Source organism: Ipomoea nil, unplaced genomic scaffold (assembly GCF_001879475.1).
Source record: "Ipomoea nil cultivar Tokyo-kokei standard unplaced genomic scaffold, Asagao_1.1 scaffold3226, whole genome shotgun sequence".
Taxonomy (NCBI): domain Eukaryota; kingdom Viridiplantae; phylum Streptophyta; class Magnoliopsida; order Solanales; family Convolvulaceae; genus Ipomoea; species Ipomoea nil.
Window position 1 is genome coordinate 575,614 of NW_017619654.1, and position 16,838 is coordinate 592,451.

The window sequence follows — 16,838 nt, forward strand, 5'->3', positions numbered from 1 at the left end:
AAGAATACCAAAGATGACTTTGAAGACAGGATAGCGCACAGGTATTAAATTTTTCGAAAGGAGCTCTTTCCAGAAGGAGTTGTAGGGTCCAACCAGAAAGAGCTTGTTGCTCCACAAAGAGCTCTTTTCGTAAACGTTGACTAAAATGCACAAGAAATTTGACTAATATGTACACATATACCTTCAGCACACATGAATCCCTATCTCAAAATGCACAATAAAAAGCTCAAGATTGTACTGCAATTAAAAACGCACCTATCACGTACGTCTTACTTTGAGAATTCCAGTCAGTCGACGAACAAACCTGCAACCAGCGACTGCAACGAAACAATTAACATACGACAAAAATAATGTGAGCTCTGTTGTTGACGAGGTTGTAGACAGAACTTAATCCTACAAAAAATATTCTTCCTAGAATAATGCATGATTTCAATTCATTATAATAATATAGGGATTCAAAATGCACATAAATTTAAGGGTTGAATTTTTAGTTTTTAAATTTGATAACCTAATTACATTTTGGTACATAATTTGAGGGCAGGCTGTACATTTTTATCCTATATTATATATAAGATGACAAATAAAATATAATATTACACGTGATGATTGGGTTTTAGGTACACATAATTTAACTTTTATGTTGCTAATTCCATAACCACTGCGGGAAATATTCAGTTTTCCAATCGCTCTAAAACATAGCTGCAAAAAGTGCATTTTTTTTTTCAAATTATCATCGATCAATTGTGGTGGACGGAAAAAACGCTGGTATTTCTGATCACCTTTATTTTATTGGTGATGCATTAGTGGTCTAGTGGTAGAATAGTACCCTGCCACGGTACAGACCTGGGTTTGATTCCCGGCTGGTGCATTTTTGTTTTTTAGAAATGTTTTATAAACTAATCTAATTATTACCATTCAATATATGTCATATGCGGATCATTGGTCATTTTTAATATATTGAATGTTCACTTTTAAATATCATGATTTATTTTTCTTATCATTATATTTGTAGTTGTCTCTTGTCTTTAGTGAAAATTCCACGTTTAATATAAGACTATCGTTTTTGTCATTAAACACCTTAAACTATAAAATTTTGAGCATTTTTTGTCATTTTGATAACTTTTCCGACGAAACTTAGTTTTAGATAAGGTTATTTTTGTCTCATCACTTTAAAAAAATATTCGATATTCCTTAATCTCTTTCGTCGATTGTCTTCATCTCTTAGACTCCTACTGAAGTGTGCATTTATAGATAAATTATTGTGTAACGTAGAAGAATACCAAAGATGACTTTGAAGATAGGATAGCGCACAGGTATTAAACTCTCCAAAAGGAGTTCTTTCCGGATGGAGTTTGAGGGTCCATCCAGAAAGAGCTTGTTGCTCCATAAGTAGCTCTTTTCGTAAACGTTGACTAAAATGCACAAGAAATTTGACTAATGTGTACACATATACCATCAGCACACATGAATCCCTATCTCAACATGCACAAAAAAATGCTCAAGATTGTACTGCAATTAAAAACGCACCTATCACGTACATTTTACTTTGAAAATTCCAGTCAGTCGACGAACTAACCTTCAACCAGCGACTGCAACGAAACAATTAACATACGACAAAAATAACGTGAGCTCTGTTGTTGACGAGGTTGTTGACAGAACTTAATCCTACAAAAAACATTCTTCCTAAAATAATGCATGATTTCAATTATTATAATAATATTGGGATTCAAAATGCACATAAATTTAAGGGTTGAATTTTTAGTTTTTAAATTTGATAATCTAATTACATTTTGGTTCATAATTTGAGGGCAAGCTGTACATTTTTATCCTATAATATATATAAGATGACAAAAAAAATATAATATTACACGTGATGATTGGGGTTTAGGTACACATAATTTGACTTTTATGTTGCTATTTCCATAACCACTCCGGGAAATATTCAGTTTTCCAATCGCTCTAAAACATAGCTGCAAAAATTGCATTTTTTTTTCAAAATATCGTCGATCAATTGTGGTGGACGGAAAAAACGTTGGTATTTCTGATCACCTTTATTTTATTGGTGATGCACTAGTGGTCTAGTGCTAGAATAGTACCCTGCCACGATACAGACCCGGGTTCGATTCCCGGCTGGTGCATTTTTGTTTTTTAGAAATGATTTATAAACTAATCTAATTATTACCAATCAGTATATGTCATATGCGGATCATTGGTCATTTTTAATATATTGAATGTTCCCTTTTAAATATCATGATTTATTTTTCTTATCATTATATTTGTAGTTGTCTCTTGTCTTTTGTGAAAATTCCACGTTTAATATAAGATTATCGTTTTTGTCATTAAACACCTTAAACTATAAAATTTTGAACATTTTTTGTCATTTTGATTACTTTCCGACGAAACTTTGTTTTAGACAAGGTTATTTTTGTCTCATCACTTTAAAAAAATATTCGATATTCCTTAATCTCTTTCGTCGATTGTCTTCATCTCTTAGACTCTTACTGAAGTGTGCATTTATAGATAAATTATTGTGTAACGTAGAAGAATACCAAAGATGACTTTGAAGATAGGATAGCGCACAGGTATTAAACTCTTCGAAAGGAGCTCTTTCCAGAAGGAGTTGTAGGGTCCAACCAGAAAGAGCTTGTTGCTCCACAAAGAGCTCTTTTCGTAAACGTTGACTAAAATGCACAAGAAATTTGACTAATATGTACACATATACCTTCAGCACACATGAATCCCTATCTCAAAATGCACAAAAAAAAAGCTCAAGATTGTACTGCAATTAAAAACGCACCTATCACGTACGTCTTACTTTGAGAATTCCAGTCAGTCGACGAACAAACCTGCAACCAGCGACTGCAACGAAACAATTAACATACGACAAAAATAATGTGAGCTCTGTTGTTGACGAGGTTGTAGACAGAACTTAATCCTACAAAAAATATTCTTCCTAGAATAATGCATGATTTCAATTCATTACAATAATATAGGGATTCAAAATGCACATAAATTTAAGGGTTGAATTTTTAGTTTTTAAATTTGATAACCTAATTACATTTTGGTACATAATTTGAGGGCAGGCTATACATTTTTATCCTATACTATATATAAGATGACAAATAAAATATAATATTACACGTGATGATTGGGTTTTAGGTACACATAATTTAACTTTTATGTTGCTAATTCCATAACCACTGCGGGAAATATTCAGTTTTCCAATCGCTCTAAAACATAGCTGCAAAAAGTGCATTTTTTTTTTCAAATTATCGTCGATCAATTGTGGTGGACGGAAAAACGCTGGTATTTCTGATCACCTTTATTTTATTGGTGATGCACTAGTGGTCTAGTGGTAGAATAGTATCCTGCCACGGTACAGACCTGGGTTTGATTCCCGGCTGGTGCATTTTTGTTTTTTAGAAATGTTTTATAAACTAATCTAATTATTGCCAATCAATATATGTCATATGCGGATCATTGGTCATTTTTAATATATTGAATGTTCACTTTTAAATATCATGATTTATTTTTCTTATCATTATATTTGTAGTTGTCTCTTGTCTTTTGTGAAAATTCCACGTTTAATATAAGACTATTGTTTTTGTCATTAACCACCTTAAACTATAAAATTTTGAACATTTTTTGTCATTTTGATAACTTTTCCGACGAAACTTAGTTTTAGATAAGGTTATTTTTGTCTCATAACTTTAAAAAAATATTCGATATTCCTTAATCTCTTTCGTCGATTGTCTCCATCACTTAGACTCCTACTGGAGTGTGCATTTATTGATAAATTATTCTGTAACGTAGAAGAATACCAAAGATGACTTTGAAGATAGGATAGCGCACATGTATTAAACTTTCCAAAAGGAGCTCTTTCCAGAAGGAGTTGTAGGTTCATCCAGAAAGAGCTTGATGCTCGATAAGGAGCTCTTTTAGTAAACGTTGACTAAAATGCACAAGAAATTTGACTAATGTGTACACATATACCTTCAGCACACATGAATCCCTATCTCAAAATGCACAAAAAAATGCTCAAGATTGTACTGCAATTAAAAACGCACCTATCACGTACGTCTTACTTTGAGAATTCCAGTCAGTCGACGAACAAACCTGCAACCAGTGACTGCAACGAAACAATTAACATACGACAAAAATAACGTGAGCTTTGTTGTTGACGAGGTTGTAGACAGAACTTAATCCTAAAATAAATATTCTTCCTAAAATAATGCGTGATTTCAATTCATTATAATAATATTGGGATTCAAAATGCACATAAATTTAAGGGTTGAATTTTTAGTTTTTAAATTTGATAACCTAATAACATTTTGGTACATAATTTGAGGGCAGACTGCACATTTTTATCCTATACTATATATAAGATGACAAATAAAATATAATATTACACGTGATGATTGGGTTTTAGGTACACATAATTTAAACTTTTATGTTGCTAATTCCGTAACCACTGCGGAAATATTCAGTTTTCCAATCGCTCTAAAACATAGCTGCAAAAAGTGCATTTTTTTTTCAAATTATCGTCGATCAATTGTAGTGGACGGAAAAACGCTGGTATTTCTGATCACTATTATTTTATTGGTGATGCACTAGTGGTTTAGTGGTAGAATAGTACCCTGCCACGGTACAAACCTGGGTTTGATTCCCGGCTGGTGCATTTTTGTTTTTTAGAAATGTTTTATAAACTAATCTAATTATTACCAATCAATATATGTCATATGCGGATCATTGGTCATTTTTAATATATTGAATGTTCACTTTTAAATATCATGATTTATTTTTCTTATCATTATATTTGTAGTTGTCTCTTGTCTTTTGTGAAAATTCCACGTTTAATATAAGACTATCGTTTTTGTCATTAAACACCTTAAACTATAAAATTTTGAACATTTTTTGTCATTTTGATAACTTTTCCGACGAAACTTAGTTTTAGACAAGGTTATTTTTGTCTCATAACTTTAAAAAAATATTCGATATTCCTTAATCTCTTTCGTCGATTGTCTCCATCTCTTAGACTCCTACTGAAGTGTGCATTTATTGATAAATTATTCTGTAACGTAGAAGAATACCAAAGATGACTTTGAAGATAGGATAGCGCACAGGTATTAAACTTTCCAAAAGGTGCTCTTTCCAGAAAGAGTTATAGGGTCCATCCAGAAAGAGCTTGTTGCTCGATAAGGAGCTCTTTTAGTAAACGTTGACTAAAATGCACAAGAAATTTGACTAATGTGTACACATATACCTTCAGCACACATGAATCCCTATCTCAACATGCAAAAAAAAAAAAATGCTCAAGATTGTACTGCAATTAAAAACGCACCTATCACGTACGTCTTACTTTTAGAATTCCAGTTAATCGATGAACTAACCTGCAACCAGCGACTGCAACGAAACAATTAACATTCGAAAAAAAGAACGTTTGCTCTGTTGTTGACGAGGTTGTAGACCGAACTTAACCCTACAAAAAATATTCTTCCTAAAATAATGCATGATTTCAATTGGTTATAATAATATTGGGATTCAAAATGCACATAAATTTAAGGGTTGAATTTTTAGTTTTTAAATTTGATAATCTAATTACATTTTGGTACATAATTTGAGGGCAGGCGGTACATTTTTATCCTATAATATATATAAGATGACAAATAAAATATAATATTACACGTGATGATTGTGTCTTAGGTACACATAATTTAACTTTTATGTTGCTAATTCCATAACCACTGCGGGAAATATTCACTTTTCCAATCGCTCTAAAACATAGCTGCAAAAAGTGCATTTTTTTTCAAATTATCGTCGATCAATTGTGGTGGACGGAAAAACGCTGGTATTTCTGATCACCTTTATTTTATTGGTGATGCACTAGTGGTCTAGTGGTAGAATAATACCCTGCCACGGTACAGACCCGGGTTTGATTCCCGGCTGGTGCATTTTTGTTTGTTAGAAATGTTTTATAAACTAATCTCATTATTACCAATCAGTATATGTCATTTTTTTTCTTCTGAGAGGGGGATACCCGTCAAAAAACCCAGAGAAACAGAACAATCACAAGTGAGAGACCCGTTTAGGTGACGACGCTCCGATCCGGTCTAACTCAATCAACTCCTCCATCTCACGTGGCGGTCTATCAAGAAAGACGATTCCGCCTTGATGCGCTGCTGCCATGTGAGCTAGCCTCTTCTGTTGAGAGGGGGATACCCGTCAAAAAACCCAGAGAAACAGAACAATCACAAGTGAGAGACCCGTCTAGGTGACGACGCTCCGATCCGGTCTAACTCGATCAACTCCTCCATCTCACGCGGCGGTCTATCAAGAAAGACGATTCCGCCTTGATGCGTTGCTGCCTTGTGAGCTAGCCTGTCCACAAGTCTATTCTGCTCTCTGTATATGTGAACGTACCTCACCTCGGAGAAAACTGCTGCTTCTCGGTGACACATGCAGAGGATGTTGTTTGGCTTGTCCCTCCACCCTTCGCCATTACGAAGACTGTCCATCAAGTTTTTCGAATCGCACTCAAGGATGACGCGTCTGACTCCGTACTCATGTGCCATCCGAAGACCCTATAGAATACCCCAGGCTTCTGCTGCTTCAACCGAACATCTACCGATTTTATACAAGAATCCTCTCCTCCAAACTCCATTATGATCTCGAAGAACACCCCCACAACTAGCCCTTCCGTCGCCCTGCCTACTGCCGTCAACATTCAGCTTTAACCATCCCTCCTCTGGTCTCAACCAAGGGAGCCGCGCATCTACTTCCCGGGAAAATCTCGGTAGAGGTCTATTCACGGACTCGAAGGCCCTTTTTGTCTCGTCATCACACTGTCGCAGCCACTGTGTCTTATATTCCAGCGGTGTAAATATGCCATTAAAGATCCTTTCATTTCGCCATCTCCACAACCACCAGAGTCTTGTGCAAAACCGTTCAGGCCATCCTTCTTCAAAGCCGTACCTGATATCCCCTTGAAGGTTCAACGTGAGCCATGTTGTCCAGTCAAGGTCTCGCATGGCTTCCCGCGAACTCCTCAGTAGGGACTGCTCCTAATTCTTCTTTGCTGCACCACAGCTGCGAAACAAATGATTTAAATCCTCGCGATGACTTGCACATAAAATACAACTTGCATCAGTAGTTAAGTGGCATTTGGTACGTTCATGGTTAGTCATGATTCTCTCGTGTTTGACAAGCCAAATGAACATCGCTATTTTCGCCGGCACCTTCATAGCCCAGATACGCTCCCAATCCTTGTCCAGCTCTTGTCCTCCGGACTGGGCTATTAAGCCATACGCTGACTTCACCGAGAACCGCCCCCAGGGGTCCGGGCTCCAGCCCCAGCCACCGTCAACTTCTTCTTCCGCCAAACCATACCCTGCCAGCCTTTCAAGGTCATCAGGAGGGAGATGTTGCTCTAGTTTCTCCCATTTCCAACCCCCACATCTGTCCCAATAATCCTCCACATTGGCGTATAGATCTAGGAGACTCAAGATGCCCTGTAAATTCTCATACAGGGGTTTGGGTGTTAGCCAGGAATCCATCCAAAACCTCGTAGATTTCCCGTTCCGAACCACTCGCAAAATACCTTTTTCTAGGACCTCCTGTGCGGTTAGAATTCCCTTCCATGCATTCGAAGTACTCCTTCTACCCGGCGTGATCGAAAGTGGGTCCGCGTTTCTTGTGTACTTGGTCATCAGAGTTCCCACCCATAGCGCATTTGGTTCCGTTCTAATTCTCCAGTTTAAATTAGACAAGCATGCAATATTCATAGTGTGCATATTCCTTAGTCCCAGGCCACCGCTAGCTTTCTCCATTGTGATCGTGTCCCAATTAACCAGGCTCATCTTGTTTCCTCCTGTAGCTTCGTTTCGGCCCCACAAGAACCGACGGTCCTCTTTTGAATTTCGTTGCAGACACCTTTCGGCAGTGCTGCAGTTTGCATGGTGTAGATAGGAATGGCATTGAGGACAGATTTTGCAAGAATGACACGCCCAGCTAAAGAGAGTGTCTTTGCTTTCCATCCTTCCAACCTGGCTGATATTCTCTCCAGAAGACCCGAGTACGTGTTGCAGGTTACTCTCCCATGTAAAGATGGCACTCCCAAATAACGTCCTAGATCCTTGGTTTCCTCGATACCCAGCTTAGCAACTATTTCCTGAGCTATATTGGGGTGAACATTCTTCGAGAAGAAGACCTGAGATTTGTTCAAACTGATCTTTTGCTCCGATTCTCGACAAAAAGATCCCAGGCACTCTTGAACGACCACCACTTGGTCCCAGGACGCCTCGGTGGAGAGGACCATATCATCTGCAAAACAAAGGTGAGATAAAACGGGCCTCGCAGGAGCCAACTTAATACCATTCCATGCCCTATCATTCACCTTCGAAACAATTAGTTGACTAAGCCTCTCCATACACAAGACAAAGATAGCCGGGGACATTGCATCGCCCTGGCGAATACCCCTCGTTGGTCGAAAATGCTCCAGGCGTTCTCCGTTCCACACGATCGCTAACCTGGAAGAGGAAATACAAGACAGAATAATGTTAGTCCAAATGTCATTAAATCCTGCCCAAACCAGCGTTTCTCTAATGAAGGTCCACGATAGTCTGTCGTAGGCCTTTTCGAGATCCAGCTTAATGGCCATGTAGCCCTTTTTCCCTTTGGATTCCCGCATGGTGTGCATGACTTCTTGGTACACAAGCACGTTATCCAAAATCTGCCGCCCTGGGACAAAAGAGCTTTGGTAGGGTCCAATAACTTGAGGGACGACGCGTTTGAGTCTATTCGTGATCAGCTTTGTTAAGATCTTATAACTCACATTACACAAACTGATGGGTCTGAACTGTTTTATATTCTCAGGCACCTGAACTTTAGGAATAAGCACGACCAGAGTATCGTTAATGCCCTCCGGGAGCCGGCCGGTTCGTATAGCATCTCACACCAGGTTAAAAATGCTGTCCCCAGTGACTTCCCACGTATGGTGGTAGAAACCTGCAGGTAGGCCGTCCGGGCCTGGAGATTTAAACGGCTTCATATCAAAAACAGCATCCTTGACTTCATCTTTTGTCACCTCCCTGTTGAACACTCTCCAATCCAACTGACTTATGACTGGGAAAGTAGCGCCTAAGGTGCGCTCAATTGTCCCCTCCGTGGATTCAGTGAACAAACTGATGTAGAAATCTCTTACACGATTTTTTAGATCCTCCCCCTGAGGAAGCCACGTCCCGACATCGTCCTGAAGAACCAAGATCTTGCTGCGCGCTTTTCGTACAGTAGCTGCAGCGTGGTAAAACTTTGTATTCCTATCCCCCGATTTTATCCAATCTTCTCTAGACTTTTGGTACCAAAGCAACTCCTCTTGATACAGAGTGTCCTCCAAACTAGCCTGCAGCTTTCTTTCCAGTCTTCGCAATCCAGAATGGGGTCGCTGGGCCAAGATCTTCTGAATGCCGCCAATTCTAGCCAAGAGGCTTCGTTTGCGTTTATGTACATTGCCAAAAACCTCCGTGTTCCAACTTTGAAGCCCATCCGCTACCAGCCGAAAATTATCCGTCAAACACTTGTCGGTCTTCCATAACTTCTTGACTACCTCGGGCAATTCCTGGTGTGTAGTCCAAGCAGCCTGAAAATTAAAAAATTTGACATTATTAGGTCGAATTCCCCTAAAGAGTCTTACTAGGAGCGGTGCATGATCCGAAGCCACCTGGGACAAATGGTCCACCAAAGCATCTGTGAAACGGGCACGCCAGCCGAGGTTGCACATAGCCCTGTCCAAACGGGCTCCCTTAACATCATCTGATGCACCATCCTTAACCCAAGTTAGCTTCGGCCCCGTATACCCCATGTCTATGAGACCCTCGTCCTGTATCCAGTTTACAAAATCTGAACTTCGTTGCATCGAAAAGGAGCTATAGTTGCGTGTTTCCTCCCTCGAGACCACTGAATTTAAGTCCCCAGCCACCATCCAAGGTCCGTTCAGGCCCCTTCGCGACTGGGAAAGGTCGTTCCATAGCCGGCGTCTCAAGTGATGTGCCGGACTGCCATAAACTGCCGCAAGGACCCACGGTGCCTGGCCATCCTATTGTACCTGTAGAAGAATAAATTGAGGATGGGTGAACGAGATATGCATATGAATTGGGTCTTTCCAAAGAACCCAAATACCCCCACTGAAGCCTACAGTTTCTACGCGGACCCAATCGAAAAACCCGAGCTTTGCGCAAATTTTGTTTGCGTGGTCCCCCGACACTTTGGGCTCAAAAAGTCCCAGGATATTTGGCTTGTAGACCTGAAGCAGATTTTTTAGGGCACGGTGGACTGCCCGCCCACTCGCCCCTTGGCAATTCCAAAACAACAAATTCATAAAATAATATAGGATAAGAATGAAAAAAAAGACTAACAAAGCTCCAACAGGAAACAAAAAATCAAACAATTAGGGAAGGCAGAAACAACATTACTCAAACGCCCAAAGGGGCCTCATAATCCTCCTGATCCGCTAGATTGCCTTCGACTTCCATAACTTTTCATCCCCTTCGTTGTCGAAGCAGTCCGGCGGGTCAGCGTGGTGTTCTTCAGAAGGTTGCCATACGGGCGGAGGTAGGTCGCCGGCCTCGTTCCCCACCACCACACGTGATGAATGAATAACAAGACCGCCTTGTTCACCTCTGACAACTGTATGCTCATCCTCTTCCGCCGCTCTTCGCGATCCACTCCCCCGGCTTGCGTGCAACACCCTTGTATTCTCTCCTTCTCCCCTCCTCCGAACAACCTCTGGTTCAAATGGTTCATTCTGAATCTGCTTCTCAGCTATAACCACATTTGGACGTCTCCTGCCCGTCCTCGCCCCATTCTCAGCTTGTAAGTTTGACTGCGTAGCTTTGCCGGCATCCCTATTTACCAATAGCTGATCCATGTTTGCATCCCCGTTTATGTCCTCCTTCCCATTAATCACTCCGTCCTCCTCCAAATCAGCAAGAGCCGAAAACTTGGTCGCCGAAGGCTTTTTAATCTGCCCAGATTGCGCTGCCTGCCTCTTCCCATCCGCTCCACCAGTGTTCCTTTCGTACTGCCTACCCCCAGATCTTCCCTTACGCCCCGGAGCGATCATCCATTTCCCAAAAGGTTCAGCACCGACAATGACTCCATGCACGTCCCCTGATCCAGCGTTTCCTCCTTCCTTGCTTCCTAAAACGTCACTAGAAGGCACTGGTCTGTTCGTTTTGGGGCATGTCTCCAATGAGTGTCCGTAAATACCGCATGAGAAACAAACTAGGTGGATGCCTTCGTACGCCACCGACCTCACTCGATTCTTATAAGTAAACTTTGAGATGAGTGGCTTTCGTATATCAACCTCCACACATATGCGTGCAAACATACCCCTCGACACTTGGCTTGTTGCTTGGTCGACGCGGATCGTCCTCCCCACCTTGTTCCCGAGCTTCCTCAGGAAAATCAAGTTATAATACTCAGCAGGTAAACACGGAATTCTTACCCAAACTAGGATTTTCTCTGTGACATCGGAATAGGGGTCGAAGTCCGGCACCCATGGTTTTACAAGCTGGTAGTGGTCCATGATCATCCATAGACCCTCGAACATCGCGTGTTCTAGATCCTCTACCGCGCCGAAACGGACGATGAAATAGCCGTTGTCGATCGCGATGAGCTCCATTTTCCCCTTCGGCTTCCACATCGAGTTGAGATGCCTAAGCAGATAAGCGTAGCCTATCGATCTTCCCATCACCTTAACGATGATGGCCTTCCTCCAAGGCGCCCTAATCTGTTCGATTTCCGTCTTAGTCAACCGAATGGTAGGACAGAGCGGGTCGTCGGCCTCACCGTCGGATAGATCCTCGTCTTCCTCCTCCTCAATCACGTCTGCATGGCCGAGATTTGTCTCCATATGATCGGAGACTGTCTGAGCGTATGTCCTCCTAGCCATGTCCGGTACCTGCGACACAATATTAACCGTTAGATCTCTTGATGAATTATCATCACGTACCGCCTCCTTGGCCGTCGGCTCGATTGGAGCCCCGTCGACGTCCAACGGAGACTCTGGAACAAAGGCCACATCCGTCGAATAGTCAGTCGTAAATTCCATCAACGCGTTCGTACCAGAGCCAGTTGTCGTCTTCGCCATCTTCGTACTCCGCTCAAGCAAATCTCGATATTCTTCCGACCGTTGGCTGGAGAGCATTTCTCCGTCCATCGATTCTATACCCGAGGGGGTTCTCAGTATATGTCATATGCGGAACATTGGTCATTTTTAATATATTGAATGTTAATTTTTAAATATCATTATTTATTTTTCTTATCATTATATTTGTAGTTGTCTCATGTCTTTAGTGAAAATTCCACGTTTCATATAAGACTATTGTTTTTGTCATTAAACACCTTAAACTATAAAATTTTGAACATTTTTTGTCATTTTGATAACTTTTCCGACGAAACTTTGTTTTAGACAAGGTTATATTTGTCTCATCACTTTAAAAAATATTCGATATTCCTTAATCTCTTTCGTCAATTGTCTTCATCTCTTAGACTCCTACTGGAGTGTGCATTTATAGATAAGTTATTGTGTAACGTAGAAGAATACCAAAGATGACTTTGAAAATAGGATAGCGCACAGGTATTAAACTCTCCAAAAGGAGCTCTTTCCAGAAGGATTTGTAGGGTCCATCCAGAAAGAGATTGTTGCACCATAAGGAGCTCTTTTCGTAAACGTTGACTAAAATGCACAAGAAATTTGACTAATGTGTACACATACACCATCAGCACACATGAATCCCTATCTCAAAATGCACAAAAAAATGATCAAGATTGTACAGCAATTATAAACGCACCTATCACGTTCGTTTTACTTTGAAAATTCTAGTCAGTCGACGAACTAACCTGCAACCAGCGACTGCAACGAAACAATTAACATACGATAAAAAATAACGTGAGCTCTGTTGTTGACGAGGTTGTAAACAGAACTTAATCCTACAAAAAATATTCTTCCTAAAATAATGCATGATTACAATTGATTATAATAATATTGGGATTCAAAATGCACATAAATTTAATGGTTGAATTTTTAGTTTTAAAATTTGACAATCTAATTACATTTTGGTACATAATTTGAGGGCCGGCTGTACATTTTTATCCAATAATATATATAAGATGACAAATAAAATATAATATTACACGTGGTGATTGAGTCTTAGGTACACATAATTTAACTTTTATGTTGCTAATTCCATAACCACTGCGGGAAATGTTCACTTTTCCAATCGCTCTAAAAAATAGTTGCAAAAAGTGCATTTTTTTTTAAATTATCGTCGATCAATTGTGGTGGACGGAAAAACGCTGGTATTTCTGATCACCTTTATTTTATTGGTGATGCACCAGTGGCCTAGTGGTAGAATAGTACCCTGTCACTGTACAGACCCGGGTTCGATTCCCGGCTGGTGCAATCTAATCATTACCAATTAGTATATGTCTTATGCGGATCATTGGTCATATATATGTTCATTTTTAAATATCATGATTTATTTTTCTTATCATTAAATTTGTAGTTGTCTCTTGTCTTTTGTGAAAATTCCACGTTTAATATAAGACTATCGTTTTCGTCATTAAACACCTTAAACTATAAAATTTTGAACATTTTTTGTCATTTTGATAACTTTTCCGACGAAACTTTGTTTTAGACAAGGTTATTTTTTTCTCATCACTTTAAAAAAATATACGATATTCCTTAATCTCTTTCGTCGATTGTCTTCATCTCTTAGACTCCTAGTGAAGTGTGCATTTATAGATAAATTATTGTGTAACGTAGAAGAATACCAAAGATCACTTTGAAGATAGGATAGCGCACAGGTATTAAACTCTCCAAAAGGAGCTCTTTCCAGAAGGAGTTGTAGGGTCCATCCAGAAGAGCTTGTTGCTCCATAAGGAGCTCTTTTCGTAAACGTTGACTAAAATGCACAAGAAATTTGACTAATGTGTACACATACACCATCAGCACACATGAATCCCTATCTCAAAATGCAGAAAAAAAATGCTCAAGATTGTACTGCAATTAAAAACGCACCTATCACGTACGTTTTACTTTGAAAATTCCAGTCAGTCGACGAACTAACCTGCAACCAGCGACTGCAACGAAACAATTAACATACGACAAAAATAACGTGACCTCTGTTGTTGACGAGGTTGTAGACAGAACTTAATCCTACAAAAAATATTCTTCCAAAATAATGCATGATTTCAATTCATTATAATAATATTGGGATTCAAAATGCACATAAATTTAAGGGTTGAATTTTTAGTTTTTAAATTTGATACTCTAATTACATTTTGGTACATAATTTGAGGGCAGGCTGTACATTTTTATCCTATAATATATATTAGATGACAAATAAAACATAATATTACACGTGATGATTGGGTCTTAGGTATACATAATTTAACTTTTATGTTGCTAATTCCATAACAACTGCGGGAAATATTCACTTTTCCAATCGCTCTATAACATAGCTGCAAAAAGTGCATTTTTTTTCAAATTATCGTCGATCAATTGTAGTGGACAGAAAAACGCTGGTATTTCTGATCACCTTTATTTTATTGGTGATGCACTAGTGGTCTAGTGGTAGAATAGTACCATGCCATAGTACATACTCAGGTTCAATTCCTGGCTCGTGCATTTTTGATTTTAAGAAATGTTTTATAAACTAATCTAATTATTACCAATCAGTATTTGTCATATGCGGATCGTTGGTCATTTTTAATAAATTGAATGTTAATTTTTAAATATCACGATTTATTTTTCTTATCATTATATTTGTTGTTGTCTCTTGTCTTTTGTGAAAATTCCACGTTTAATATAAGACTATCGTTTTTGTCATTAAACTATAAAATTTTGAACATTTTTTGTCATTTTGATAACTTTTCCGACGAAACTTAGTTTTGACAAGGTTATTTTTGTCTCATCACTTTAAAAAAATATTCGATATTCCTTAATCTCTTTCATCGATTGTCTTCATCTCTTAGACTCCTACTGAAGTGTGCATTTATAGATAAAGTATTGTGTAACGTAGAAGAATACCAAAGATGACTTTGAAGATAAGATAGCGCACAGGTATTAAACTCTCCGAAAGGAGCTCTTTCCAGAAGGAGTTGTAGGGTCCATCCAGAAGAGCTTGTTGCTCCAAAAGGAGCTCTTTTCGTAAACGTTGACTAAAATGCACAAGAAATTTGACTAATGTGTACACATACACCATCAGCACACATGAATCCCTATCTCAAAATGCAAAAAAAAAATGCTCAAGATTGTACTGCAATTAAAAACGCACCTATCACGTACGTTTTACTTTGAAAATTCCAATCAGTCGATGAACTAACCTGCAACCAGCGACTGCAACGAAAAAATTAACATACGACAACAATAACGTGAGCTCTGTTGTTGACGAGGTTGTAGACAGAACTTAATCCTACAAAAAATATTCTTCCTAAAATAATGCATGATTACAATTGATTATAATAATATTGGGATTCAAAATGCACATAAATTTAAGGGTTGAATTTTTAGTTTTTAAATTTGGTCATTTTAATATATGGAATGTTCATTTTTAAATATTTGGTCATTGGACATTTTTAATATATGGAATGTTCATTTTTAAATATCATGATTTATTTTGCTTATCATTATATTTGTAGTGGTCTCTTGTCTTTTGTGAAAATTCCACGTTTAATATAAGATGTTAGGAATAAAGTGTAATGGTTTTGATATGCCAAATTTGTATTTATACATCCCCCAATTTTATTTCATAGGTCTAGTAGAGTCTAAGACCATGATCGGGAAATTATTTATATTGCAAAAGAGAAAAAACAGAGGAAGATGCATGACAATAGTAGAAGAAGATATCAAGCCGAAAATCAAGAATTTGTCTGGAGAAATGATAAATTAAAGAAGAAGTTGAATGATATGAAAATCACGTCAAGCTTCTCAAAGAGATATCACAGAAGAATTTTCGTGAAAGAAAATTAAGTTTGGAAGATTGCATGAATTTGACTTAGAGATCAATCATCTATGGAAAGAAAGGAGTACATCAATTGTGATTGAAGATTTAACCAATAAGCTGTATGGACGAAGTGGAAGATATTTGATTTATTATGAGAAATGGTTCAAGTTCGAATCTCACCATCAATAATTTTACAAGGTAAAATTTGATTAAGTCTGCGTTAGTTTGGCTTTGGGCGCTGATTACAAGTGGCAATTGAGAAGCAATTGAAATTGGGAGCTAGTTTCAGAGAAATTGAAATTGGGAGCAAGTTTCACATGGAAATCAATTCAAGTTGGGAGCCAATGGAAATCAATTCAAGTTGGGAGCCAATGTAGAATTGAAATTGGGAGCAAATTGAGGAATTTGATTAAGTCTGGGTTAGTTTGGCTTTGGGCGCTGATTACAAGTGGCAATTGAGAAGCAATTGAAACGCTGATTACGAGTGGCAATTGAGAAGCAATTGAAATTGGGAGCTAGTTTCAGAGAAATTGAAATTGGGAGCAAGTTTCACATGGAAATCAATTCAAGTTGGGAGCCAATGTAGAATTGAAATTGGGAGCCAATTGAGGAATTCAAAGAAGACATGGAGATCAATCGAATTGAGATAAAATTCAATACCAGGATTGGGGACCAATTCAAAGAAGACAATTCAAAGAAGACATGGAGATCAATTGAATTGAGATAAAATTCAATACTAGGAGAAGTCTGGGAGCCAATTTCTAAAATTCAATACTAGGAGAAGTCTGGGAGCCAATTTCGAAGTCAAAGTCAATAATTCAAATTGGGAAGCAA

General features: G+C 38.6%; 5 non-coding genes across 5 annotated transcripts; all 5 read left to right on the forward strand.

The window, feature by feature from the left end:
* The first annotated feature begins 797 nt into the window (after nucleotides 1-797).
* Nucleotides 798-868, forward strand: TRNAG-GCC. Its single transcript has one exon. It is a non-coding gene; the product is annotated as a tRNA-Gly (tRNA).
* A 1,199-nt stretch (nucleotides 869-2,067) lies between these two features.
* On the forward strand, nucleotides 2,068-2,138 carry TRNAG-GCC. Its single transcript has one exon. It is a non-coding gene; the product is annotated as a tRNA-Gly (tRNA).
* Nucleotides 2,139-4,607: 2,469 nt separating this feature from the next.
* On the forward strand, nucleotides 4,608-4,678 carry TRNAG-GCC. Its single transcript has one exon. It is a non-coding gene; the product is annotated as a tRNA-Gly (tRNA).
* A 1,202-nt stretch (nucleotides 4,679-5,880) lies between these two features.
* On the forward strand, nucleotides 5,881-5,951 carry TRNAG-GCC. The gene has a single exon. It is a non-coding gene; the product is annotated as a tRNA-Gly (tRNA).
* Nucleotides 5,952-13,388: 7,437 nt separating this feature from the next.
* TRNAD-GUC lies at nucleotides 13,389-13,459 on the forward strand. Its single transcript has one exon. It is a non-coding gene; the product is annotated as a tRNA-Asp (tRNA).
* The last annotated feature ends 3,379 nt before the right edge of the window (nucleotides 13,460-16,838 follow it).